At 41.7% G+C, this 23,514-nt stretch overlaps 3 non-coding genes and 21 pseudogenes across 3 annotated transcripts; all 24 read left to right on the top strand.

Moving 5' to 3' along the window:
- The first annotated feature begins 233 nt into the window (after positions 1 to 233).
- On the top strand, positions 234 to 352 carry LOC137117181 (5S ribosomal RNA; annotated as a pseudogene).
- An 867-nt stretch (positions 353 to 1,219) lies between these two features.
- LOC137117288 (5S ribosomal RNA) lies at positions 1,220 to 1,338 on the top strand (annotated as a pseudogene).
- Positions 1,339 to 2,195: 857 nt separating this feature from the next.
- Positions 2,196 to 2,304, top strand: LOC137117476 (5S ribosomal RNA; annotated as a pseudogene).
- An 867-nt stretch (positions 2,305 to 3,171) lies between these two features.
- On the top strand, positions 3,172 to 3,290 carry LOC137117206 (5S ribosomal RNA; annotated as a pseudogene).
- An 868-nt stretch (positions 3,291 to 4,158) lies between these two features.
- On the top strand, positions 4,159 to 4,277 carry LOC137117287 (5S ribosomal RNA; annotated as a pseudogene).
- Positions 4,278 to 5,144: 867 nt separating this feature from the next.
- Positions 5,145 to 5,263, top strand: LOC137117397 (5S ribosomal RNA; annotated as a pseudogene).
- Positions 5,264 to 6,118: 855 nt separating this feature from the next.
- On the top strand, positions 6,119 to 6,237 carry LOC137117371 (5S ribosomal RNA; annotated as a pseudogene).
- An 867-nt stretch (positions 6,238 to 7,104) lies between these two features.
- On the top strand, positions 7,105 to 7,223 carry LOC137117396 (5S ribosomal RNA; annotated as a pseudogene).
- Positions 7,224 to 8,078: 855 nt separating this feature from the next.
- Positions 8,079 to 8,197, top strand: LOC137117180 (5S ribosomal RNA; annotated as a pseudogene).
- An 867-nt stretch (positions 8,198 to 9,064) lies between these two features.
- Positions 9,065 to 9,183, top strand: LOC137117420 (5S ribosomal RNA; annotated as a pseudogene).
- An 857-nt stretch (positions 9,184 to 10,040) lies between these two features.
- Positions 10,041 to 10,149, top strand: LOC137117475 (5S ribosomal RNA; annotated as a pseudogene).
- An 867-nt stretch (positions 10,150 to 11,016) lies between these two features.
- Positions 11,017 to 11,135, top strand: LOC137117438 (5S ribosomal RNA; annotated as a pseudogene).
- An 856-nt stretch (positions 11,136 to 11,991) lies between these two features.
- On the top strand, positions 11,992 to 12,110 carry LOC137117254 (5S ribosomal RNA; annotated as a pseudogene).
- An 867-nt stretch (positions 12,111 to 12,977) lies between these two features.
- LOC137117179 (5S ribosomal RNA) lies at positions 12,978 to 13,096 on the top strand (annotated as a pseudogene).
- An 867-nt stretch (positions 13,097 to 13,963) lies between these two features.
- On the top strand, positions 13,964 to 14,082 carry LOC137117488 (5S ribosomal RNA; annotated as a pseudogene).
- Positions 14,083 to 14,939: 857 nt separating this feature from the next.
- Positions 14,940 to 15,058, top strand: LOC137117417 (5S ribosomal RNA; annotated as a pseudogene).
- Positions 15,059 to 15,915: 857 nt separating this feature from the next.
- LOC137117261 (5S ribosomal RNA) lies at positions 15,916 to 16,034 on the top strand (annotated as a pseudogene).
- A 915-nt stretch (positions 16,035 to 16,949) lies between these two features.
- LOC137117259 (5S ribosomal RNA) lies at positions 16,950 to 17,068 on the top strand (annotated as a pseudogene).
- An 857-nt stretch (positions 17,069 to 17,925) lies between these two features.
- LOC137117096 (5S ribosomal RNA) lies at positions 17,926 to 18,044 on the top strand. Its single transcript, XR_010913590.1, has one exon. It is a non-coding gene; the product is annotated as a 5S ribosomal RNA (ribosomal RNA).
- An 857-nt stretch (positions 18,045 to 18,901) lies between these two features.
- On the top strand, positions 18,902 to 19,020 carry LOC137117084 (5S ribosomal RNA). Its single transcript, XR_010913589.1, has one exon. It is a non-coding gene; the product is annotated as a 5S ribosomal RNA (ribosomal RNA).
- An 857-nt stretch (positions 19,021 to 19,877) lies between these two features.
- Positions 19,878 to 19,996, top strand: LOC137117394 (5S ribosomal RNA; annotated as a pseudogene).
- Positions 19,997 to 20,863: 867 nt separating this feature from the next.
- LOC137117415 (5S ribosomal RNA) lies at positions 20,864 to 20,982 on the top strand (annotated as a pseudogene).
- An 857-nt stretch (positions 20,983 to 21,839) lies between these two features.
- On the top strand, positions 21,840 to 21,958 carry LOC137117258 (5S ribosomal RNA; annotated as a pseudogene).
- An 857-nt stretch (positions 21,959 to 22,815) lies between these two features.
- Positions 22,816 to 22,934, top strand: LOC137117073 (5S ribosomal RNA). Its single transcript, XR_010913588.1, has one exon. It is a non-coding gene; the product is annotated as a 5S ribosomal RNA (ribosomal RNA).
- Positions 22,935 to 23,514: the final 580 nt, after the last annotated feature.

Genomic DNA, 23,514 nt, shown 5'->3' with positions numbered 1-23,514 from the left:
TAAAATAAATATCATTCTGTTGGAACATCTCAATCCTGGATTTTGGTTTGAGGATCGGAGAGGGAACGTGCAAATTTATCTTTGTATGTTTCACCCTGACCCCCTAGACAGGGGCGTAACAGACCAGTACAGTTATAGTACTTTGTACTTTGCCACATTTATCTTCTTCTTAGCAAGTGTCATGCATTCTGCTTCTCTAGCGTTTTTAAGATCTGTTGATGATGTCAAATGCAGCTTACGGCCACACCGCTCTCTAAGCGCCCGATCTCGTCCGATCTCGGCAGCCAAATAGAGCCGGGCCTGGTTAGTACTTGGTAGGAAGACCGCCTGGGAATACCAGGTGCTGTAAGCTTTTTTGCTTGGGTTTACGGGCAGCACAAGCTGGTGTTACTGCCTATTTATTCATAGAAATTGTTCTATATTTTCATCAAATTTTGTTCTTTCATTGCTGTTTTGCTACTTTATTGGTTTGCCAACCATCGTGCTTCATTACTAGTAGACCATGTTACGGTCCTGGCCATATGTGTTGTTTTTATTTTCTTGTTCTTATAGGTGCCCTGCCTGATTGGCCGGATTGGGGGGCAGTACAGGAAGCTGATTGGTCCATCCTACACTTGCTGGAGTTTTAAAAGTACGGTTCCCAACAGCTAGCGAGGCTCTTTCTGGCATCAGCACCTGTTTGCTGTTCTTGGTTTCCAAACCTTATTTAGCATTTTTGAATTGTTAGGTTTTGTGCCGTGGTTTTGTTTATAAATTGTGTATTTTGTAAATAGTATTAAATCTGTAGGGGTGGACTGCCATTTTCTTTTGATTGTTTTCTCTTGTTTTCACATTAGGGAGTTAGGGTTAGCGACTGTCTTTTGGTTTGTTTATTTCTATCAGGCTAGCTAGCACTTTCTGTGGGAAATGGCTTATTTTGTTTATTATGTTGGCCTTGGTTCGCCCTGAGTTGTAGTGTCATGTTTTGTTTGACACTTTCTTTCGTTTAAAATAAATATCATTCTGTTGGAACATCTCGATCCTGGATTTTGGTTTGGGGATCGGAGAGGGAACATGCTAATTTATCTTTGTATGTTGCACCCTGAGCCCCTAGACAGGGGCGTAACAGACCAGTACAGTTATAGTACTTTGTACTTTGCCACATTTATCTTCTTCTTAGCAAGTGTCATGCATTCTGCTTCTCCAGCGTTTTTAAGAGCTGTTGATGATGTCAAATGCAGCTTACGGCCACACCGCTCTCTAAGCGCCCGATCTCGCCCGATCTCGGCAGCCAAATAGAGCCGGGCCTGGTTAGTACTTGGTAGGAAGACCGCCTGGGAATACCAGGTGCTGTAAGCTTTTTTGCTTGGGTTTACGGGCAGCACAAGCTGGTGTTACTGCCTATTTATTCATAGAAATTGTTCTATATTTTCATCAAATTTTGTTCTTTCATTGCTGTTTTGCTACTTTATTGGTTTGTCAACCATCGTGCTTCATTACTAATAGACCATGTTACGGTCCTGGCCATATGTGTTGTTTTCATTTTCTTGTTCTTATAGGTGCCCTGCCTGATTGGCCGGATTGGGGGGCAGTACAGGAAGCTGATTGGTCCATCCTACACTTGCTGGAGTTTTAAAAGTACGGTTCCCAACAGCTAGCGAGGCTCTTTCTAGCATCAGCACCTGTTTGCTGTTCTTGGTTTCCAAACCTTATTTAGCATTTTTGAATTGTTAGGTTTTGTGCCGTGGTTTTGTTTATAAATTGTATATTTTGTAAATAGTATTAAATCTGTAGGGGTGAACTGCCATTTTCCTTGGACTGTTTTCACATTAGGGAGTTAGGGTTATCGATTTTCTTTTGGTTTGTTTATTTCTATCAGGCTAGCTAGCACTTTCTGTGGGAAATGGCTCATTTTGTTTATTATGTTGGCCTTGGTTCGCCCTGAGTTGTAGTGTCATGTTTTGTTTGACACTTTCTTTCGTTTAAAATAAATATCATTCTGTTGGAACATCTCGATCCTGGATTTTGGTTTGGGGATCGGAGAGGGAAAATGCTAATTTATCTTTGTATGTTGCACCCTGACCCCCTAGACAGGGGCGTAACAGACCAGTACAGTTATAGTACTTTGTACTTTGACACATTTATCTTCTTCTTAGCAAGTGTCATGCATTCTGCTTCTCTAGCGTTTTTAAAAGCTGTTGATGAAGTCAAATGCAGCTTACGGCCACACCGCTCTCTAAGCGCCCGATCTCGGCAGCCAAATAGAGCCGGGCCTGGTTAGTACTTGGTAGGAAGACCGCCTGGGAATACCAGGTGCTGTAAACTTTTTTACTTGGGTTTACGGGTAGCACAAACTTGTGTTACTGCCTATTTATTCATAGAAATTGTTGTATATTTTCATCAAATTTTGTTCTTTCATTGTTGTTTTGCTACTTTATTGGTTTGTCAACCATCGTGCTTCATTACTAGTAGACCATGTTACGGTCCTGGCCATATGTGTTGTTTTTATTTTGTCGTTCTTATAGGTGCCCTGCCTGATTGGCCGGATTGAGGGGCAGTACAGGAAGCTGATTGGTCCATCCTACACTTCCTGGAGTTTTAAAAGTACGGTTTCCAACAGCTAGCGAGGCTCTTTCTGGCATCAGCACCTGTTTGCTGTTCTTGGTTTCCAAACCTTATTTAGCATTTTTGAATTGTTAGGTTTTGTGCCGTGGTTTTGTTTATAAATTGTATATTTTGTAAATAGTATTAAATCTGTAGGGGTGAACAGCCATTTTCTTTTGATTGTTTTCTCTTTTTTTCACATTAGGGAGTTAGGGTTAGCGACTGTGTTTTGGTTTGTTTATTTCTATCAGGCTAGCTAGCAATTTCTGTGGGAAATGGCTTATTTTGTTTATTATGTTGGCCTTGGTTCGCCCTGAGTTGTAGTGTCATGTTTTGTTTGACACTTTCTTTCGTTTAAAATAAATATCATTCTGTTGGAACATCTCGATCCTGGATTTTGGTTTGGGGATCGGAGAGGGAACATGCTAATTTATCTTTGTATGTTGCACCCTGACCCCCTGGACAGGGGCGTAACAGACCAGTACAGTTATAGTACTTTGTACTTTGCCACATTTATCTTCGTCTTAGCAAGTTTCATGCATTCTGCTTCTCCAACGTTTTTAAGAGCTGTTGATGATGTCAAATGCAGCTTACGGCCACACCGCTCTCTAAGCGCCCGATCTCGTCCGATCTCGGCAGCCAAATAGAGCCGGGCCTGGTTAGTACTTGGTAGGAAGACCGCGTGGGAATACCAGGTGCTGTAAGCTTTTTTGCTTGGGTTTACGGGCAGCACAAGCTGGTGTTACTGCCTATTTATTCATAGAAATTGTTCTATATTTTCATCAAATTTTGTTCTTTCATTACTGTTTTGCTACTTTATTGGTTTGTCAACCATCGTGCTTCATTACTAGTAGACCATGTTACGGTCCTGGCCATATGTGTTGTTTTTATTTTCTTGTTCTTATAGGTGCCCTGCCTGATTGGCCGGATTGAGGGGTAGTACAGGAAGCTGATTGGTCCATCCTACACTTGCTGGAGTTTTAAAAGTACGGTTCCCAACAGCTAGCGAGGCTCTTTCTGGCATCAGCACCTGTTTGCTGTTCTTGGTTTCTAAACCTTATTTAGCATTTTTGAATTGTTAGGTTTTGTGCCGTGGTTTTGTTTTTAAATTGTATATTTTGTAAATAGTATTAAATCTGTAGGGGTGGACTGCCATTTTTCTTTTGATTGTTTTCTCTTGTTTTCACATTAGGGAGTTAGGGTTAGCGACTGTCTTTTGGTTTGTTTCTTTCTATCAGGCTAGCTAGCACTTTCTGTGGGAAATGGCTTATTTTGTTTATTATGTTGGCCTTGGTTCGCCCTGAGTTGTAGTGTCATGTTTTGTTTGACACTTTCTTTCGTTTAAAATAAATATTATTATGTTGGAACATCTCGATCCTGGATTTTGGTTTGGGGATCGGAGAGGGAACATGCTAATTTATCTTTGTATGTTGCACCCTGAGCCACTAGACAGGGGCGTAACAGACCAGTACAGTTATAGTACTTTGTACTTTGCCACATTTATCTTCTTCTTAGCAAGTGTCATGCATTCTGCTTCTCCAGCGTTTTTAAGAGCTGTTGATGATGTCAAATGCAGCTTACGGCCACACCGCTCTCTAAGCGCCCGATCTCGCCCGATCTCGGCAGCCAAATAGAGCCGGGCCTGGTTAGTACTTGGTAGGAAGACCGCCTGGGAATACCAGGTGCTGTAAGCTTTTTTGCTTGGGTTTACGGGCAGCTCAAGCTGGTGTTACTGCCTATTTATTCATAGAAATTGTTCTATATTTTCATCAAATTTTGTTCTTTCATTGCTGTTTTGCTACTTTATTGGTTTGTCAACCATCGTGCTTCATCACTAGTAGACCATGTTACGGTCCTGGCCATATGTGTTGTTTTTATTTTCTTGTTCTTATAGGTGCCCTGCCTGATTGGCCGGATTTGGGGGAAGTACAGGAAGCTGATTGGTCCATCCTACACTTCCTGGAGTTTTAAAAGTACGGTTCCCAACAGCTAGCGAGGCTCTTTCTGGCATCAGCACCTGTTTGCTGTTCTTGGTTTCCAAACCTTATTTAGCATTTTTGAATTGTTAGGTTTTGTGCCGTGGTTTTGTTTATAAATTGTGTATTTTGTAAATAGTATTAAATCTGTTGGGGTGAACAGCCATTTTCTTTTGATTGTTTTCTCTTGTTTTCACATTAGGGAGTTAGGGTTAGCGACTGTCTTTTGGTTTGTTTATTTCTATCAGGCTAGCTAGCATTTTCTGTGGGAAATGGCTTATTTTGTTTATTATGTTGGCCTTGGTTCGCCCTGAGTTGTAGTGTCATGTTTTGTTTGACACTTTCTTTCGTTTAAAATAAATATCATTCTGTTGGAACATCTCGATCCTGGATTTTGGTTTGGGGATCGGAGAGGGAACATGCTAGTTTATCTTTGTATGTTGCACCCTGAGCCCCTAGACAGGGGCGTAACAGACCAGTACAGTTATAGTACTTTGTACTTTGCCACATTTATCTTCTTCTTAGCAAGTGTCATGCATTCTGCTTCTCCAGCGTTTTTAAGAGCTGTTGATGATGTCAAATGCAGCTTACGGCCACACCGCTCTCTAAGCGCGCGATCTCGCCCGATCTCGGCAGCCAAATAGAGCCGGGCCTGGTTAGTACTTGGTAGGAAGACCGCCTGGGAATACCAGGTGCTGTAAGCTTTTTTGCTTGGGTTTACGGGCAGCACAAGCTGGTGTTACTGCCTATTTATTCATAGAAATTGTTCTATATTTTCATCAAATTTTGTTCTTTCATTGCTGTTTTGCTACTTTATTGGTTTGCCAACCATCGTGCTTCATTACTAGTAGACCATGTTACGGTCCTGGCCATATGTGTTGTTTTTATTTTCTTGTTCTTATAGGTGCCCTGCCTGATTGGCCGGATTGGGGGGAAGTACAGGAAGCTGATTGGTCCATCCTACACTTCCTGGAGTTTTAAAAGTACGGTTCCCAACAGCTAGCGAGGCTCTTTCTGGCAGCAGCACCTGTTTGCTGTTCTTGGTTTCCAAATCTTATTTAGCATTTTTGAATTGTTAGGTTTTGTGCCGTGGTTTTGTTTATAAATTGTATATTTTGTAAATAGTATTAAATCTGTAGGGGTGAACAGCCATTTTCTTTTGATTGTTTTCTCTTGTTTTCACATTGGGAAGTTAGGGTTAGCGACTGTCTTTTGGTTTGTTTATTTCTAGCATTTTCTGTGGGAAATGGCTTATTTTGTTTATTATGTTGGCCTTGGTTCGCCCTGAGTTGTAGTGTCATGTTTTGTTTGACACTTTCTTTCGTTTAAAATAAATATCATTCTGTTGGAACATCTCAATCCTGGATTTTGGTTTGAGGATCGGAGAGGGAACATGCAAATTTATCTTTGTATGTTTCACCCTGACCCCCTAGACAGGGGCGTAACAGACCAGTACAGTTATAGTACTTTGTACTTTGCCACATTTATCTTCTTCTTAGCAAGTGTCATGCATTCTGCTTCTCTAGCGTTTTTAAGATCTGTTGATGATGTCAAATGCAGCTTACGGCCACACCGCTCTCTAAGCGCCCGATCTCGTCCGATCTCGGCAGCCAAATAGAGCCGGGCCTGGTTAGTACTTGGTAGGAAGACCGCCTGGGAATACCAGGTGCTCTAAGCTTTTTTGCTTGGGTTTACGGGCAGCACAAGCTGGTGTTACTGCCTATTTATTCATAGAAATTGTTCTATATTTTCATCAAATTTTGTTCTTTCATTGCTGTTTTGCTACTTTATTGGTTTGCCAACCATCGTGCTTCATTACTAGTAGACCATGTTACGGTCCTGGCCATATGTGTTGTTTTTATTTTCTTGTTCTTATAGGTGCCCTGCCTGATTGGCCGGATTGGGGGGCAGTACAGGAAGCTGATTGGTCCATCCTACACTTGCTGGAGTTTTAAAAGTACGGTTCCCAACAGCTAGCGAGGCTCTTTCTGGCATCAGCACCTGTTTGCTGTTCTTGGTTTCCAAACCTTATTTAGCATTTTTGAATTGTTAGGTTTTGTGCCGTGGTTTTGTTTATAAATTGTGTATTTTGTAAATAGTATTAAATCTGTTGGGGTGAACAGCCATTTTCTTTTGATTGTTTTCTCTTGTTTTCACATTGGGGAGTTAGGGTTAGCGACTGTCTTTTGGTTTGTTTATTTCTATCAGGCTAGCTAGCATTTTCTGTGGGAAATGGCTTATTTTGTTTATTATGTTGGCCTTGGTTCGCCCTGAGTTGTAGTGTCATGTTTTGTTTGACACTTTCTTTCGTTTAAAATAAATATCATTCTGTTGGAACATCTCGATCCTGGATTTTGGTTTGGGGATCGGAGAGGGAACATGCTAGTTTATCTTTGTATGTTGCACCCTGAGCCCCTAGACAGGGGCGTAACAGACCAGTACAGTTATAGTACTTTGTACTTTGCCACATTTATCTTCTTCTTAGCAAGTGTCATGCATTCTGCTTCTCCAGCGTTTTTAAGAGCTGTTGATGATGTCAAATGCAGCTTACGGCCACACCGCTCTCTAAGCGCGCGATCTCGCCCGATCTCGGCAGCCAAATAGAGCCGGGCCTGGTTAGTACTTGGTAGGAAGACCGCCTGGGAATACCAGGTGCTGTAAGCTTTTTTGCTTGGGTTTACGGGCAGCACAAGCTGGTGTTACTGCCTATTTATTCATAGAAATTGTTCTATATTTTCATCAAATTTTGTTCTTTCATTGCTGTTTTGCTACTTTATTGGTTTGCCAACCATCGTGCTTCATTACTAGTAGACCATGTTACGGTCCTGGCCATATGTGTTGTTTTTATTTTGTTGTTCTTATAGGTGCCCTGCCTGATTGGCCGGATTGGGGGGAAGTACAGGAAGCTGATTGGTCCATCCTACACTTCCTGGAGTTTTAAAAGTACGGTTCCCAACAGCTAGCGAGGCTCTTTCTGGCAGCAGCACCTGTTTGCTGTTCTTGGTTTCCAAATCTTATTTAGCATTTTTGAATTGTTAGGTTTTGTGCCGTGGTTTTGTTTATAAATTGTATATTTTGTAAATAGTATTAAATCTGTAGGGGTGAACAGCCATTTTCTTTTGATTGTTTTCTCTTGTTTTCACATTAGGGAGTTAGGGTTAGCGACTGTCTTTTGGTTTGTTTATTTCTAGCATTTTCTGTGGGAAATGGCTTATTTTGTTTATTATGTTGGCCTTGGTTCGCCCTGAGTTGTAGTGTCATGTTTTGTTTGACACTTTCTTTCGTTTAAAATAAATATCATTCTGTTGGAACATCTCAATCCTGGATTTTGGTTTGAGGATCGGAGAGGGAACGTGCAAATTTATCTTTGTATGTTTCACCCTGACCCCCTAGACAGGGGCGTAACAGACCAGTACAGTTATAGTACTTTGTACTTTGCCACATTTATCTTCTTCTTAGCAAGTGTCATGCATTCTGCTTCTCTAGCGTTTTTAAGATCTGTTGATGATGTCAAATGCAGCTTACGGCCACACCGCTCTCTAAGCGCCCGATCTCGTCCGATCTCGGCAGCCAAATAGAGCCGGGCCTGGTTAGTACTTGGTAGGAAGACCGCCTGGGAATACCAGGTGCTGTAAGCTTTTTTGCTTGGGTTTACGGGCAGCACAAGCTGGTGTTACTGCCTATTTATTCATAGAAATTGTTCTATATTTTCATCAAATTTTGTTCTTTCATTGCTGTTTTGCTACTTTATTGGTTTGCCAACCATCGTGCTTCATTACTAGTAGACCATGTTACGGTCCTGGCCATATGTGTTGTTTTTATTTTCTTGTTCTTATAGGTGCCCTGCCTGATTGGCCGGATTGGGGGGCAGTACAGGAAGCTGATTGGTCCATCCTACACTTGCTGGAGTTTTAAAAGTACGGTTCCCAACAGCTAGCGAGGCTCTTTCTGGCATCAGCACCTGTTTGCTGTTCTTGGTTTCCAAACCTTATTTAGCATTTTTGAATTGTTAGGTTTTGTGCCGTGGTTTTGTTTATAAATTGTGTATTTTGTAAATAGTATTAAATCTGTAGGGGTGGACTGCCATTTTCTTTTGATTGTTTTCTCTTGTTTTCACATTAGGGAGTTAGGGTTAGCGACTGTCTTTTGGTTTGTTTATTTCTATCAGGCTAGCTAGCACTTTCTGTGGGAAATGGCTTATTTTGTTTATTATGTTGGCCTTGGTTCGCCCTGAGTTGTAGTGTCATGTTTTGTTTGACACTTTCTTTCGTTTAAAATAAATATCATTCTGTTGGAACATCTCGATCCTGGATTTTGGTTTGGGGATCGGAGAGGGAACATGCTAATTTATCTTTGTATGTTGCACCCTGAGCCCCTAGACAGGGGCGTAACAGACCAGTACAGTTATAGTACTTTGTACTTTGCCACATTTATCTTCTTCTTAGCAAGTGTCATGCATTCTGCTTCTCCAGCGTTTTTAAGAGCTGTTGATGATGTCAAATGCAGCTTACGGCCACACCGCTCTCTAAGCGCCCGATCTCGCCCGATCTCGGCAGCCAAATAGAGCCGGGCCTGGTTAGTACTTGGTAGGAAGACCGCCTGGGAATACCAGGTGGTGTAAGCTTTTTTGCTTGGGTTTACGGGCAGCACAAGCTGGTGTTACTGCCTATTTATTCATAGAAATTGTTCTATATTTTCATCAAATTTTGTTCTTTCATTGCTGTTTTGCTACTTTATTGGTTTGTCAACCATCGTGCTTCATTACTAATAGACCATGTTACGGTCCTGGCCATATGTGTTGTTTTCATTTTCTTGTTCTTATAGGTGCCCTGCCTGATTGGCCGGATTGGGGGGCAGTACAGGAAGCTGATTGGTCCATCCTACACTTGCTGGAGTTTTAAAAGTACGGTTCCCAACAGCTAGCGAGGCTCTTTCTAGCATCAGCACCTGTTTGCTGTTCTTGGTTTCCAAACCTTATTTAGCATTTTTGAATTGTTAGGTTTTGTGCCGTGGTTTTGTTTATAAATTGTATATTTTGTAAATAGTATTAAATCTGTAGGGGTGAACTGCCATTTTCCTTGGACTGTTTTCACATTAGGGAGTTAGGGTTATCGATTTTCTTTTGGTTTGTTTATTTCTATCAGGCTAGCTAGCACTTTCTGTGGGAAATGGCTCATTTTGTTTATTATGTTGGCCTTGGTTCGCCCTGAGTTGTAGTGTCATGTTTTGTTTGACACTTTCTTTCGTTTAAAATAAATATCATTCTGTTGGAACATCTCGATCCTGGATTTTGGTTTGGGGATCGGAGAGGGAAAATGCTAATTTATCTTTGTATGTTGCACCCTGACCCCCTAGACAGGGGCGTAACAGACCAGTACAGTTATAGTACTTTGTACTTTGACACATTTATCTTCTTCTTAGCAAGTGTCATGCATTCTGCTTCTCTAGCGTTTTTAAAAGCTGTTGATGAAGTCAAATGCAGCTTACGGCCACACCGCTCTCTAAGCGCCCGATCTCGGCAGCCAAATAGAGCCGGGCCTGGTTAGTACTTGGTAGGAAGACCGCCTGGGAATACCAGGTGCTGTAAACTTTTTTACTTGGGTTTACGGGTAGCACAAACTTGTGTTACTGCCTATTTATTCATAGAAATTGTTGTATATTTTCATCAAATTTTGTTCTTTCATTGTTGTTTTGCTACTTTATTGGTTTGTCAACCATCGTGCTTCATTACTAGTAGACCATGTTACGGTCCTGGCCATATGTGTTGTTTTTATTTTGTCGTTCTTATAGGTGCCCTGCCTGATTGGCCGGATTGAGGGGCAGTACAGGAAGCTGATTGGTCCATCCTACACTTCCTGGAGTTTTAAAAGTACGGTTTCCAACAGCTAGCGAGGCTCTTTCTGGCATCAGCACCTGTTTGCTGTTCTTGGTTTCCAAACCTTATTTAGCATTTTTGAATTGTTAGGTTTTGTGCCGTGGTTTTGTTTATAAATTGTATATTTTGTAAATAGTATTAAATCTGTAGGGGTGAACAGCCATTTTCTTTTGATTGTTTTCTCTTTTTTTCACATTAGGGAGTTAGGGTTAGCGACTGTGTTTTGGTTTGTTTATTTCTATCAGGCTAGCTAGCAATTTCTGTGGGAAATGGCTTATTTTGTTTATTATGTTGGCCTTGGTTCGCCCTGAGTTGTAGTGTCATGTTTTGTTTGACACTTTCTTTCGTTTAAAATAAATATCATTCTGTTGGAACATCTCGATCCTGGATTTTGGTTTGGGGATCGGAGAGGGAACATGCTAATTTATCTTTGTATGTTGCACCCTGACCCCCTGGACAGGGGCGTAACAGACCAGTACAGTTATAGTACTTTGTACTTTGCCACATTTATCTTCGTCTTAGCAAGTTTCATGCATTCTGCTTCTCCAACGTTTTTAAGAGCTGTTGATGATGTCAAATGCAGCTTACGGCCACACCGCTCTCTAAGCGCCCGATCTCGTCCGATCTCGGCAGCCAAATAGACCCGGGCCTGGTTAGTACTTGGTAGGAAGACCGCGTGGGAATACCAGGTGCTCTAAGCTTTTTTGCTTGGGTTTACGGGCAGCACAAGCTGGTGTTACTGCCTATTTATTCATAGAAATTGTTCTATATTTTCATCAAATTTTGTTCTTTCATTACTGTTTTGCTACTTTATTGGTTTGTCAACCATCGTGCTTCATTACTAGTAGACCATGTTACGGTCCTGGCCATATGTGTTGTTTTTGATTTGTTGTTCTTATAGGTGCCCTGCCTGATTGGCCGGATTGAGGGGCAGCACAGGAAGCTGATTGGTCCATCCTACACTTCCTGGAGTTTTAAAAGTACGGTTCCCAACAGCTAGCGAGGCTCTTTCTGGCAGCAGCACCTGTTTGCTGTTCTTGGTTTCCAAACCTTATTTAGCATTTTTGAATTGTTAGGTTTTGTGCCGTGGTTTTGTTTATAAATTGTATATTTTGTAAATAGTATTAAATCTGTAGGGGTGAACTGCCATTTTCTTGGACTGTTTTCCCATTAGGGAGTAAGGGTTAGCGACTGTCTTTTGGTTTGTTTCTTTCTATCAGGCTAGCTAGCACTTTCTGTGGGAAATGGCTTATTTTGTTTATTATGTTGGCCTTGGTTCGCCCTGAGTTGTAGTGTCATGTTTTGTTTGACACTTTCTTTCGTTTAAAATAAATATCATTCTGTTGGAACATCTCGATCCTGGATTTTGGTTTGGGGATCGGAGAGGGAACATGCTAATTTATCTTTGTATGTTGCACCCTGACCCCCAAGACAGGGGCGTAACAGACCAGTACAGTTATAGTACTTTGTACTTTGCCACATTTATCTTCTTCTTAGCAAGTGTCATGCATTCTGCTTCTCTAGCGTTTTTAAGAGCTGTTGATGATGTCAAATGCAGCTTACGGCCACACCGCTCTCTAAGCGCCCGATCTCGTCCGATCTCGGCAGCCAAATAGAGCCGGGCCTGGTTAGTACTTGGTAGGAAGACCGCCTGGGAATACCAGGTGTTGTAAGCTTTTTTGCTTGGGTTTACGGGCAGCACAAGCTGGTGTTACTGCCTATTTATTCATAGAAATTGTTCTATATTTTCATCAAATTTTGTTCTTTCATTGCTGTTTTGCTACTTTATTGGTTTGCCAACCATCGTGCTTCATTACTAGTAGACCATGTTACGGTCCTGGCCATATGTGTTGTTTTTATTTTCTTGTTCTTATAGGTGCCCTGCCTGATTGGCCGGATTGGGGGGCAGTACAGGAAGCTGATTGGTCCATCCTACACTTCCTGGAGTTTTGAAAGTACGGTTCCCAACAGCTAGCGAGGCTCTTTCTGGCATCAGCACCTGTTTGCTGTTCTTGGTTTCCAAACCTTATTTAGCATTTTTGAATTGTTAGGTTTTGTGCCGTGGTTTTGTTTATAAATTGTATATTTTGTAAATAGTATTAAATCTGTAGGGGTGGACTGCCATTTTCTTTTGATTGTTTTCTCTTGTTTTCACATTAGGGAGTTAGGGTTAGCGACTGTCTTTTGGTTTGTTTATTTCTATCAGGCTAGCTAGCACTTTCTGTGGGAAATGGCTTATTTTGTTTATTATGTTGGCCTTGGTTCGCCCTGAGTTGTAGTGTCATGTTTTGTTTGACACTTTCTTTCGTTTAAAATAAATATCATTCTGTTGGAACATCTCGATCCTGGATTTTGGTTTGGGGATCGGAGAGGGAACATGCTAATTTATCTTTGTATGTTGCACCCTGACCCCCTAGACAGGGGCGTAACAGACCAGTACAGTTATAGTACTTTGTACTTTGCCACATTTATCTTCTTCTTAGCAAGTGTCATGCATTCTGCTTCTCTAGCGTTTTTAAGAGCTGTTGATGATGTCAAATGCAGCTTACGGCCACACCGCTCTCTAAGCGCCCGATCTCGTCCGATCTCGGCAGCCAAATAGAGCCGGGCCTGGTTAGTACTTGGTAGGAAGACCGCCTGGGAATACCAGGTGCTGTAAGCTTTTTTGCTTGGGTTTACGGGCAGCACAAGCTGGTGTTACTGCCTATTTATTCATAGAAATTGTTCTATATTTTCATCAAATTTTGTTCTTTCATTGCTGTTTTGCTACTTTATTGGTTTGTCAACCATCGTGCTTCATTACTAGTAGACCATGTTACGGTCCTGGCCATATGTGTTGTTTTTATTTTGTTGTTCTTATAGGTGCCCTGCCTGATTGGCCGGATTTGGGGGAAGTACAGGAAGCTGATTGGTCCATCCTACACTTCCTGGAGTTTTAAAAGTACGGTTCCCAACAGCTAGCGAGGCTCTTTCTGGCAGCAGCACCTGTTTGCTGTTCTTGGTTTCCAAACCTTATTTAGCATTTTTGAATTGTTAGGTTTTGTGCCGTGGTTTTGTTTATAAATTGTATATTTTGTAAATAGTATTAAATCTGTAGGGGTGGACTGCCATTTTCTTTTGATTGTTTTCTCTTGTTTTCACATTAGGGAGTTAGGGTTAGCGACTGTCTTTTGGTTTGTTTATTTCTATCAGGCTAGCTAGCACTTTCTGTGGGAAATGGCTTATTTTGTTTATTATGTTGGCCTTGGTTCGCCCTGAGTTGTAGTGTCATGTTTTGTTTGACACTTTCTTTCGTTTAAAATAAATATCATTCTGTTGGAACATCTCGATCCTGGATTTTGGTTTGGGGATCGGAGAGGGAACATGCTAATTTATCTTTGTATGTTTCACCCTGACCCCCTAGACAGGGGCGTAACAGACCAGTACAGTTATAGTACTTTGTACTTTGCCACATTTATCTTCTTCTTAGCAAGTGTCATGCATTCTGCTTCTCTAGCGTTTTTAAGAGCTGTTGATGATGTCAAATGCAGCTTATGGCCACACCGCTCTCTAAGCGCCCGATCCCGTCCGATCTCGGCAGCCAAATAGAGCCGGGCCTGGTTAGTACTTGGTAGGAAGACCGCCTGGGAATACCAGGTGCTGTAAGCTTTTTTGCTTGGGTTTACGGGCAGCACAAGCTGGTGTTACTGCCTATTTATTCATAGAAATTGTTCTATATTTTCATCAAATTTTGTTCTTTCATTGCTGTTTTGCTACTTTATTGGTTTGCCAACCATCGTACTTCATTACTAGTAGACCATGTTACGGTCCTGGCCATATGTGTTGTTTTTATTTTCTTGTTCTTATAGGTGCCCTGCCTGATTGGCCGGATTGGGGGGCAGTACAGGAAGCTGATTGGTCCATCTTACACTTCCTGGAGTTTTAAAAGTACGGTTCCCAACAGCTAGCGAGGCTCTTTCTGGCATCAGCACCTGTTTGCTGTTCTTGGTTTCCAAACCTTATTTAGCATTTTTGAATTGTTAGGTTTTGTGCCGTGGTTTTGTTTATAAATTGTATATTTTGTAAATAGTATTAAATCTGTAGGGGTGAACTGCCATTTTCTTTGGACTGTTTTCACATTAGGGAGTTAGGGTTAGCGACTGTCTTTTGGTTTGTTTATTTCTATCAGGCTAGCTAGCACTTTCTGTGGGAAATGGCTTATTTTGTTTATTATGTTGGCCTTGGTTCGCCCTGAGTTGTAGTGTCATGTTTTGTTTGACACTTTCTTTCGTTTAAAATAAATATCATTCTGTTGGAACATCTCGATCCTGGATTTTGGTTTGGGGATCGGAGAGGGAACATGCTAATTTATCTTTGTATGTTGCACCCTGACCCCCTAGACAAGGGCGTAACAGACCAGTACAGTTATACTACTTTGTACTTTGCCACATTTATCTTCTTCTTAGCAAGTGTCATGCATTCTGCTTCTCCAGCGTTTTTAAGAGCTGTTGATGATGTCAAATGCAGCTTACGGCCACACCGCTCTCTAAGCGCCTGATCTCGTCCGATCTCGGCAGCCAAATAGAGCCGGGCCTGGTTAGTACTTGGTAGGAAGACCGCCTGGGAATACCACGTGCTGTAAGCTTCTTTGCTTGGGTTTACGGGCAGCACAAGCTGGTGTTACTGCCTATTTATTCATAGAAATTGTTCTATATTTTCATCAAATTTTGTTCTTTCATTGCTGTTTTGCTACTTTATTGGTTTGCCAACCATCGTGCTTCATTACTAGTAGACCATGTTACGGTCCTGGCCATATGTGTTGTTTTTATTTTCTTGTTCTTATAGGTGCCCTGCCTGATTGGCCGGATTGGGGGGAAGTACAGGAAGCTGATTGGTCCATCCTACACTTCCTGGAGTTTTAAAAGTACGGTTCCCAACAGCTAGCGAGGCTCTTTCTGGCATCAGCACCTGTTTGCTGTTCTTGGTTTCCAAACCTTATTTAGCATTTTTGAATTGTTAGGTTTTGTGCCGTGGTTTTGTTTATAAATTGTATATTTTGTAAATAGTATTAAATCTGTAGGGGTGAACTGCCATTTTCTTTGGACTGTTTTCACATTAGGGAGTTAGGGTTAGCGACTGTCTTTTGGTTTGTTTATTTCTATCAGGCTAGCTAGCACTTTCTGTGGGAAATGGCTTATTTTGTTTATTATGTTGGCCTTGGTTCACCCTGAGTTGTAGTGTCATGTTTTGTTTGACACTTTCTTTCGTTTAAAATAAATATCATTCTGTTGGAACATCTCGAACCTGGATTTTGGTTTGGGGATCGGAGAGGGAACATGCTAATTTGTCTTTGTATGTTGCACCCTGACCCCCTAGACAGGGGCGTAACAGACCAGTACAGTTATAGTACTTTGTACTTTGCCACATTTATCTTCTTCTTAGCAAGTGTCATGCATTCTGCTTCTCCAGCGTTTTTAAGAGCTGTTGATGATGTCAAATGCAGCTTACGGCCACACCGCTCTCTAAGCGCCCGATCTCGTCCGATCTCGGCAGCCAAATGGGGCCGGGCCTGGTTAGTACTTGGTAGGAAGACCGCCTGGGAATACCAGGTGCTGTAAGCTTTTTTGCTTGGGTTTACGGGCAGCACAAGCTGGTGTTACTGCCTATTTATTCATAGAAATTGTTCTATATTTTCATCAAATTTTGTTCTTTCATTGCTGTTTTGCTACTTTATTGGTTTGTCAACCATCGTGCTTCATTACTAGTAGACCATGTTACGGTCCTGGCCATATGTGTTGTTTTTATTTTCTTGTTCTTATAGGTGCCCTGCCTGATTGGCCGGATTGGGGGGCAGTACAGGAAGCTGATTGGTCCATCCTACACTTCCTGGAGTTTTAAAAGTACGGTTCCCAACAGCTAGCGAGGCTCTTTCTGGCATCAGCACCTGTTTGCTGTTCTTGGTTTCCAAACCTTATTTAGCATTTTTGAATTGTTAGGTTTTGTGCCGTGGTTTTGTTTATAAATTGTATATTTTGTAAATAGTATTAAATCTGTAGGGGTGAACTGCCATTTTCTTTGGACTGTTTTCACATTAGGGAGTTAGGGTTAGCGACTGTCTTTTGGTTTGTTTATTTCTATCAGGCTAGCTAGCACTTTCTGTGGGAAATGGCTTATTTTGTTTATTATGTTGGCCTTGGTTCGCCCTGAGTTGTAGTGTCATGTTTTGTTTGACACTTTCTTTCGTTTAAAATAAATATCAGTCTGTTGGAACATCTCGATCCTGGATTTTCACTTTCTTTCGTTTAAAATAAATATCATTCTGTTGGAACATCTCGAACCTGGATTTTGGTTTGGGGATCGGAGAGGGAACATGCTAATTTGTCTTTGTATGTTGCACCCTGACCCCCTAGACAGGGGCGTAACAGACCAGTACAGTTATAGTACTTTGTACTTTGCCACATTTATCTTCTTCTTAGCAAGTGTCATGCATTCTGCTTCTCCAGCGTTTTTAAGAGCTGTTGATGATGTCAAATGCAGCTTACGGCCACACCGCTCTCTAAGCGCCCGATCTCGTCCGATCTCGGCAGCCAAATGGGGCCGGGCCTGGTTAGTACTTGGTAGGAAGACCGCCTGGGAATACCAGGTGCTGTAAGCTTTTTTGCTTGGGTTTACGGGCAGCACAAGCTGGTGTTACTGCCTATTTATTCATAGAAATTGTTCTATATTTTCATCAAATTTTGTTCTTTCATTGCTGTTTTGCTACTTTATTGGTTTGTCAACCATCGTGCTTCATTACTAGTAGACCATGTTACGGTCCTGGCCATATGTGTTGTTTTTATTTTCTTGTTCTTATAGGTGCCCTGCCTGATTGGCCGGATTGGGGGGCAGTACAGGAAGCTGATTGGTCCATCCTACACTTCCTGGAGTTTTAAAAGTACGGTTCCCAACAGCTAGCGAGGCTCTTTCTGGCATCAGCACCTGTTTGCTGTTCTTGGTTTCCAAACCTTATTTAGCATTTTTGAATTGTTAGGTTTTGTGCCGTGGTTTTGTTTATAAATTGTATATTTTGTAAATAGTATTAAATCTGTAGGGGTGAACTGCCATTTTCTTTGGACTGTTTTCACATTAGGGAGTTAGGGTTAGCGACTGTCTTTTGGTTTGTTTATTTCTATCAGGCTAGCTAGCACTTTCTGTGGGAAATGGCTTATTTTGTTTATTATGTTGGCCTTGGTTCGCCCTGAGTTGTAGTGTCATGTTTTGTTTGACACTTTCTTTCGTTTAAAATAAATATCAGTCTGTTGGAACATCTCGATCCTGGATTTTGGTTTGGGGATCGGAGAGGGAACATGCTAATTTATCTTTGTATGTTTCACCCTGACCCCCTAGACAGGGGCGTAACAGACCAGTACAGTTATAGTACTTTGTACTTTGCCACATTTATCTTCTTCTTAGCAAGTGTCATGCATTCTGCTTCTCTAGCGTTTTTAAGAGCTGTTGATGATGTCAAATGCAGCTTACGGCCACACCGCTCTCTAAGCGCCCGATCCCGTCCGATCTCGGCAGCCAAATAGAGCCGGGCCTGGTTAGTACTTGGTAGGAAGACCGCCTGGGAATACCAGGTGCTGTAAGCTTTTTTGCTTGGGTTTACGGGCAGCACAAGCTGGTGTTACTGCCTATTTATTCATAGAAATTGTTCTATATTTTCATCAAATTTTGTTCTTTCATTGCTGTTTTGCTACTTTATTGGTTTGCCAACCATCGTGCTTCATTACTAGTAGACCATGTTACGGTCCTGGCCATATGTGTTGTTTTGATTTTCTTGTTCTTATAGGTGCCCTGCCTGATTGGCCGGATTGGGGGGCAGTACAGGAAGCTGATTGGTCCATCTTACACTTCCTGGAGTTTTAAAAGTACGGTTCCCAACAGCTAGCGAGGCTCTTTCTGGCATCAGCACCTGTTTGCTGTTCTTGGTTTCCAAACCTTATTTAGCATTTTTGAATTGTTAGGTTTTGTGCCGTGGTTTTGTTTATAAATTGTATATTTTGTAAATAGTATTAAATCTGTAGGGGTGAACTGCCATTTTCTTTGGACTGTTTTCACATTAGGGAGTTAGGGTTAGCGACTGTCTTTTGGTTTGTTTATTTCTATCAGGCTAGCTAGCACTTTCTGTGGGAAATGGCTTATTTTGTTTATTATGTTGGCCTTGGTTCGCCCTGAGTTGTAGTGTCATGTTTTGTTTGACACTTTCTTTCGTTTAAAATAAATATCAGTCTGTTGGAACATCTCGATCCTGGATTTTGGTTTGGGGATCGGAGAGGGAACATGCTAATTTATCTTTGTATGTTTCACCCTGACCCCCTAGACAGGGGCGTAACAGACCAGTACAGTTATAGTACTTTGTACTTTGCCACATTTATCTTCTTCTTAGCAAGTGTCATGCATTCTGCTTCTCTAGCGTTTTTAAGAGCTGTTGATGATGTCAAATGCAGCTTACGGCCACACCGCTCTCTAAGCGCCCGATCCCGTCCGATCTCGGCAGCCAAATAGAGCCGGGCCTGGTTAGTACTTGGTAGGAAGACCGCCTGGGAATACCAGGTGCTGTAAGCTTTTTTGCTTGGGTTTACGGGCAGCACAAGCTGGTGTTACTGCCTATTTATTCATAGAAATTGTTCTATATTTTCATCAAATTTTGTTCTTTCATTGCTGTTTTGCTACTTTATTGGTTTACCAACCATCGTGCTTCATTACTAGTAGACCATGTTACGGTCCTGGCCATATGTGTTGTTTTGATTTTCTTGTTCTTATAGGTGCCCTGCCTGATTGGCCGGATTGGGGGGCAGTACAGGAAGCTGATTGGTCCATCTTACACTTCCTGGAGTTTTAAAAGTACGGTTCCCAACAGCTAGCGAGGCTCTTTCTGGCATCAGCACCTGTTTGCTGTTCTTGGTTTCCAAACCTTATTTAGCATTTTTGAATTGTTAGGTTTTGTGCCGTGGTTTTGTTTATAAATTGTATATTTTGTAAATAGTATTAAATCTGTAGGGGTGAACTGCCATTTTCTTTGGACTGTTTTCACATTAGGGAGTTAGGGTTAGCGACTGTCTTTTGGTTTGTTTATTTCTATCAGGCTAGCTAGCACTTTCTGTGGGAAATGGCTTATTTTGTTTATTATGTTGGCCTTGGTTCGCCCTGAGTTGTAGTGTCATGTTTTGTTTGACACTTTCTTTCGTTTAAAACAAATATCATTCTGTTGGAACATCTCGATCCTGGATTTTGGTTTGGGGATCGGAGAGGGAACATGCTAATTTATCTTTGTATGTTGCACCCTGACCCCCTAGACAGGGGCGTAAAAGACCAGTACAGTTATAGTACTTTGTACTTTGCCACATTTATCTTCTTCTTAGCAAGTGTCATGCATTCTGCTTCTCCAGCGTTTTTAAGCGCTGTTGATGATGTCAAATGCAGCTTACGGCCACACTGCTCTCTAAGCGCCCGATCCCGTCCGATCTCGGCAGCCAAATAGGGCCGGGCCTTGTTAGTACTTGGTAGGAAGACCGCCTGGGAATACCAGGTGCTGTAAGCTTTTTTGCTTGGGTTTACGGGCAGCACAAGCTGGTGTTACTGCCTATTTATTCATAGAAATTGTTCTATATTTTCATCAAATTTTGTTCTTTCATTGCTGTTTTGCTACTTTATTGGTTTGTCAACCATCGTGCTTCATTACTAGTAGACCATGTTACGGTCCTGGCCATATGTGTTGTTTTTATTTTGTTGTTTTTATAGGTGCCCTGCCTGATTGGCCGGATTTGGGGGAAGTACAGGAAGCTGATTGGTCCATCCTACACTTCCTGGAGTTTTAAAAGTACGGTTCCCAACAGCTAGCGAGGCTCTTTCTGGCAGCAGCACCTGTTTGCTGTTCTTGGTTTCCAAACCTTATTTAGCATTTTTGAATTGTTAGGTTTTGTGCCGTGGTTTTGTTTATAAATTGTATATTTTGTAAATAGTATTAAATCTGTAGGGGTGGACTGCCATTTTCTTTTGATTGTTTTCTCTTGTTTTCACATTAGGGAGTTAGGGTTAGCGACTGTCTTTTGGTTTGTTTATTTCTATCAGGCTAGCTAGCACTTTCTGTGGGAAATGGCTTATTTTGTTTATTATGTTGGCCTTGGTTCGCCCTGAGTTGTAGTGTCATGTTTTGTTTGACACTTTCTTTCGTTTAAAATAAATATCATTCTGTTGGAACATCTCGATCCTGGATTTTGGTTTGGGGATCGGAGAGGGAACATGCTAATTTATCTTTGTATGTTGCACCCTGACCCCCTAGACAAGGGCGTAACAGACCAGTACAGTTATACTACTTTGTACTTTGCCACATTTATCTTCTTCTTAGCAAGTGTCATGCATTCTGCTTCTCCAGCGTTTTTAAGAGCTGTTGATGATGTCAAATGCAGCTTACGGCCACACCGCTCTCTAAGCGCCTGATCTCGTCCGATCTCGGCAGCCAAATAGAGCCGGGCCTGGTTAGTACTTGGTAGGAAGACCGCCTGGGAATACCACGTGCTGTAAGCTTCTTTGCTTGGGTTTACGGGCAGCACAAGCTGGTGTTACTGCCTATTTATTCATAGAAATTGTTCTATATTTTCATCAAATTTTGTTCTTTCATTGCTGTTTTGCTACTTTATTGGTTTGCCAACCATCGTGCTTCATTACTAGTAGACCATGTTACGGTCCTGGCCATATGTGTTGTTTTTATTTTCTTGTTCTTATAGGTGCCCTGCCTGATTGGCCGGATTGGGGGGCAGTACAGGAAGCTGATTGGTCCATCCTACACTTCCTGGAGTTTTAAAAGTACGGTTCCCAACAGCTAGCGAGGCTCTTTCTGGCATCAGCACCTGTTTGCTGTTCTTGGTTTCCAAACCTTATTTAGCATTTTTGAATTGTTAGGTTTTGTGCCGTGGTTTTGTTTATAAATTGTATATTTTGTAAATAGTATTAAATCTGTAGGGGTGAACTGCCATTTTCTTTGGACTGTTTTCACATTAGGGAGTTAGGGTTAGCGACTGTCTTTTGGTTTGTTTATTTCTATCAGGCTAGCTAGCACTTTCTGTGGGAAATGGCTTATTTTGTTTATTATGTTGGCCTTGGTTCACCCTGAGTTGTAGTGTCATGTTTTGTTTGACACTTTCTTTCGTTTAAAATAAATATCATTCTGTTGGAACATCTCGAACCTGGATTTTGGTTTGGGGATCGGAGAGGGAACATGCTAATTTGTCTTTGTATGTTGCACCCTGACCCCCTAGACAGGGGCGTAACAGACCAGTACAGTTATAGTACTTTGTACTTTGCCACATTTATCTTCTTCTTAGCAAGTGTCATGCATTCTGCTTCTCCAGCGTTTTTAAGAGCTGTTGATGATGTCAAATGCAGCTTACGGCCACACCGCTCTCTAAGCGCCCGATCTCGTCCGATCTCGGCAGCCAAATGGGGCCGGGCCTGGTTAGTACTTGGTAGGAAGACCGCCTGGGAATACCAGGTGCTGTAAGCTTTTTTGCTTGGGTTTACGGGCAGCACAAGCTGGTGTTACTGCCTATTTATTCATAGAAATTGTTCTATATTTTCATCAAATTTTGTTCTTTCATTGCTGTTTTGCTACTTTATTGGTTTGTCAACCATCGTGCTTCATTACTAGTAGACCATGTTACGGTCCTGGCCATATGTGTTGTTTTTATTTTCTTGTTCTTATAGGTGCCCTGCCTGATTGGCCGGATTGGGGGGCAGTACAGGAAGCTGATTGGTCCATCCTACACTTCCTGGAGTTTTAAAAGTACGGTTCCCAACAGCTAGCGAGGCTCTTTCTGGCATCAGCACCTGTTTGCTGTTCTTGGTTTCCAAACCTTATTTAGCATTTTTGAATTGTTAGGTTTTGTGCCGTGGTTTTGTTTATAAATTGTATATTTTGTAAATAGTATTAAATCTGTAGGGGTGAACTGCCATTTTCTTTGGACTGTTTTCACATTAGGGAGTTAGGGTTAGCGACTGTCTTTTGGTTTGTTTATTTCTATCAGGCTAGCTAGCACTTTCTGTGGGAAATGGCTTATTTTGTTTATTATGTTGGCCTTGGTTCGCCCTGAGTTGTAGTGTCATGTTTTGTTTGACACTTTCTTTCGTTTAAAATAAATATCAGTCTGTTGGAACATCTCGATCCTGGATTTTGGTTTGGGGATCGGAGAGGGAACATGCTAATTTATCTTTGTATGTTTCACCCTGACCCCCTAGACAGGGGCGTAACAGACCAGTACAGTTATAGTACTTTGTACTTTGCCACATTTATCTTCTTCTTAGCAAGTGTCATGCATTCTGCTTCTCTAGCGTTTTTAAGAGCTGTTGATGATGTCAAATGCAGCTTACGGCCACACCGCTCTCTAAGCGCCCGATCCCGTCCGATCTCGGCAGCCAAATAGAGCCGGGCCTGGTTAGTACTTGGTAGGAAGACCGCCTGGGAATACCAGGTGCTGTAAGCTTTTTTGCTTGGGTTTACGGGCAGCACAAGCTGGTGTTACTGCCTATTTATTCATAGAAATTGTTCTATATTTTCATCAAATTTTGTTCTTTCATTGCTGTTTTGCTACTTTATTGGTTTGCCAACCATCGTGCTTCATTACTAGTAGACCATGTTACGGTCCTGGCCATATGTGTTGTTTTGATTTTCTTGTTCTTATAGGTGCCCTGCCTGATTGGCCGGATTGGGGGGCAGTACAGGAAGCTGATTGGTCCATCTTACACTTCCTGGAGTTTTAAAAGTACGGTTCCCAACAGCTAGCGAGGCTCTTTCTGGCATCAGCACCTGTTTGCTGTTCTTGGTTTCCAAACCTTATTTAGCATTTTTGAATTGTTAGGTTTTGTGCCGTGGTTTTGTTTATAAATTGTATATTTTGTAAATAGTATTAAATCTGTAGGGGTGAACTGCCATTTTCTTTGGACTGTTTTCACATTAGGGAGTTAGGGTTAGCGACTGTCTTTTGGTTTGTTTATTTCTATCAGGCTAGCTAGCACTTTCTGTGGGAAATGGCTTATTTTGTTTATTATGTTGGCCTTGGTTCG

The sequence above is a fragment of the Channa argus genome, unplaced genomic scaffold (genome assembly GCF_033026475.1).
Source record: "Channa argus isolate prfri unplaced genomic scaffold, Channa argus male v1.0 Contig034, whole genome shotgun sequence".
Lineage (NCBI taxonomy): Eukaryota > Metazoa > Chordata > Actinopteri > Anabantiformes > Channidae > Channa > Channa argus.
This window is presented reverse-complemented; position numbering and strand designations above follow the sequence as displayed.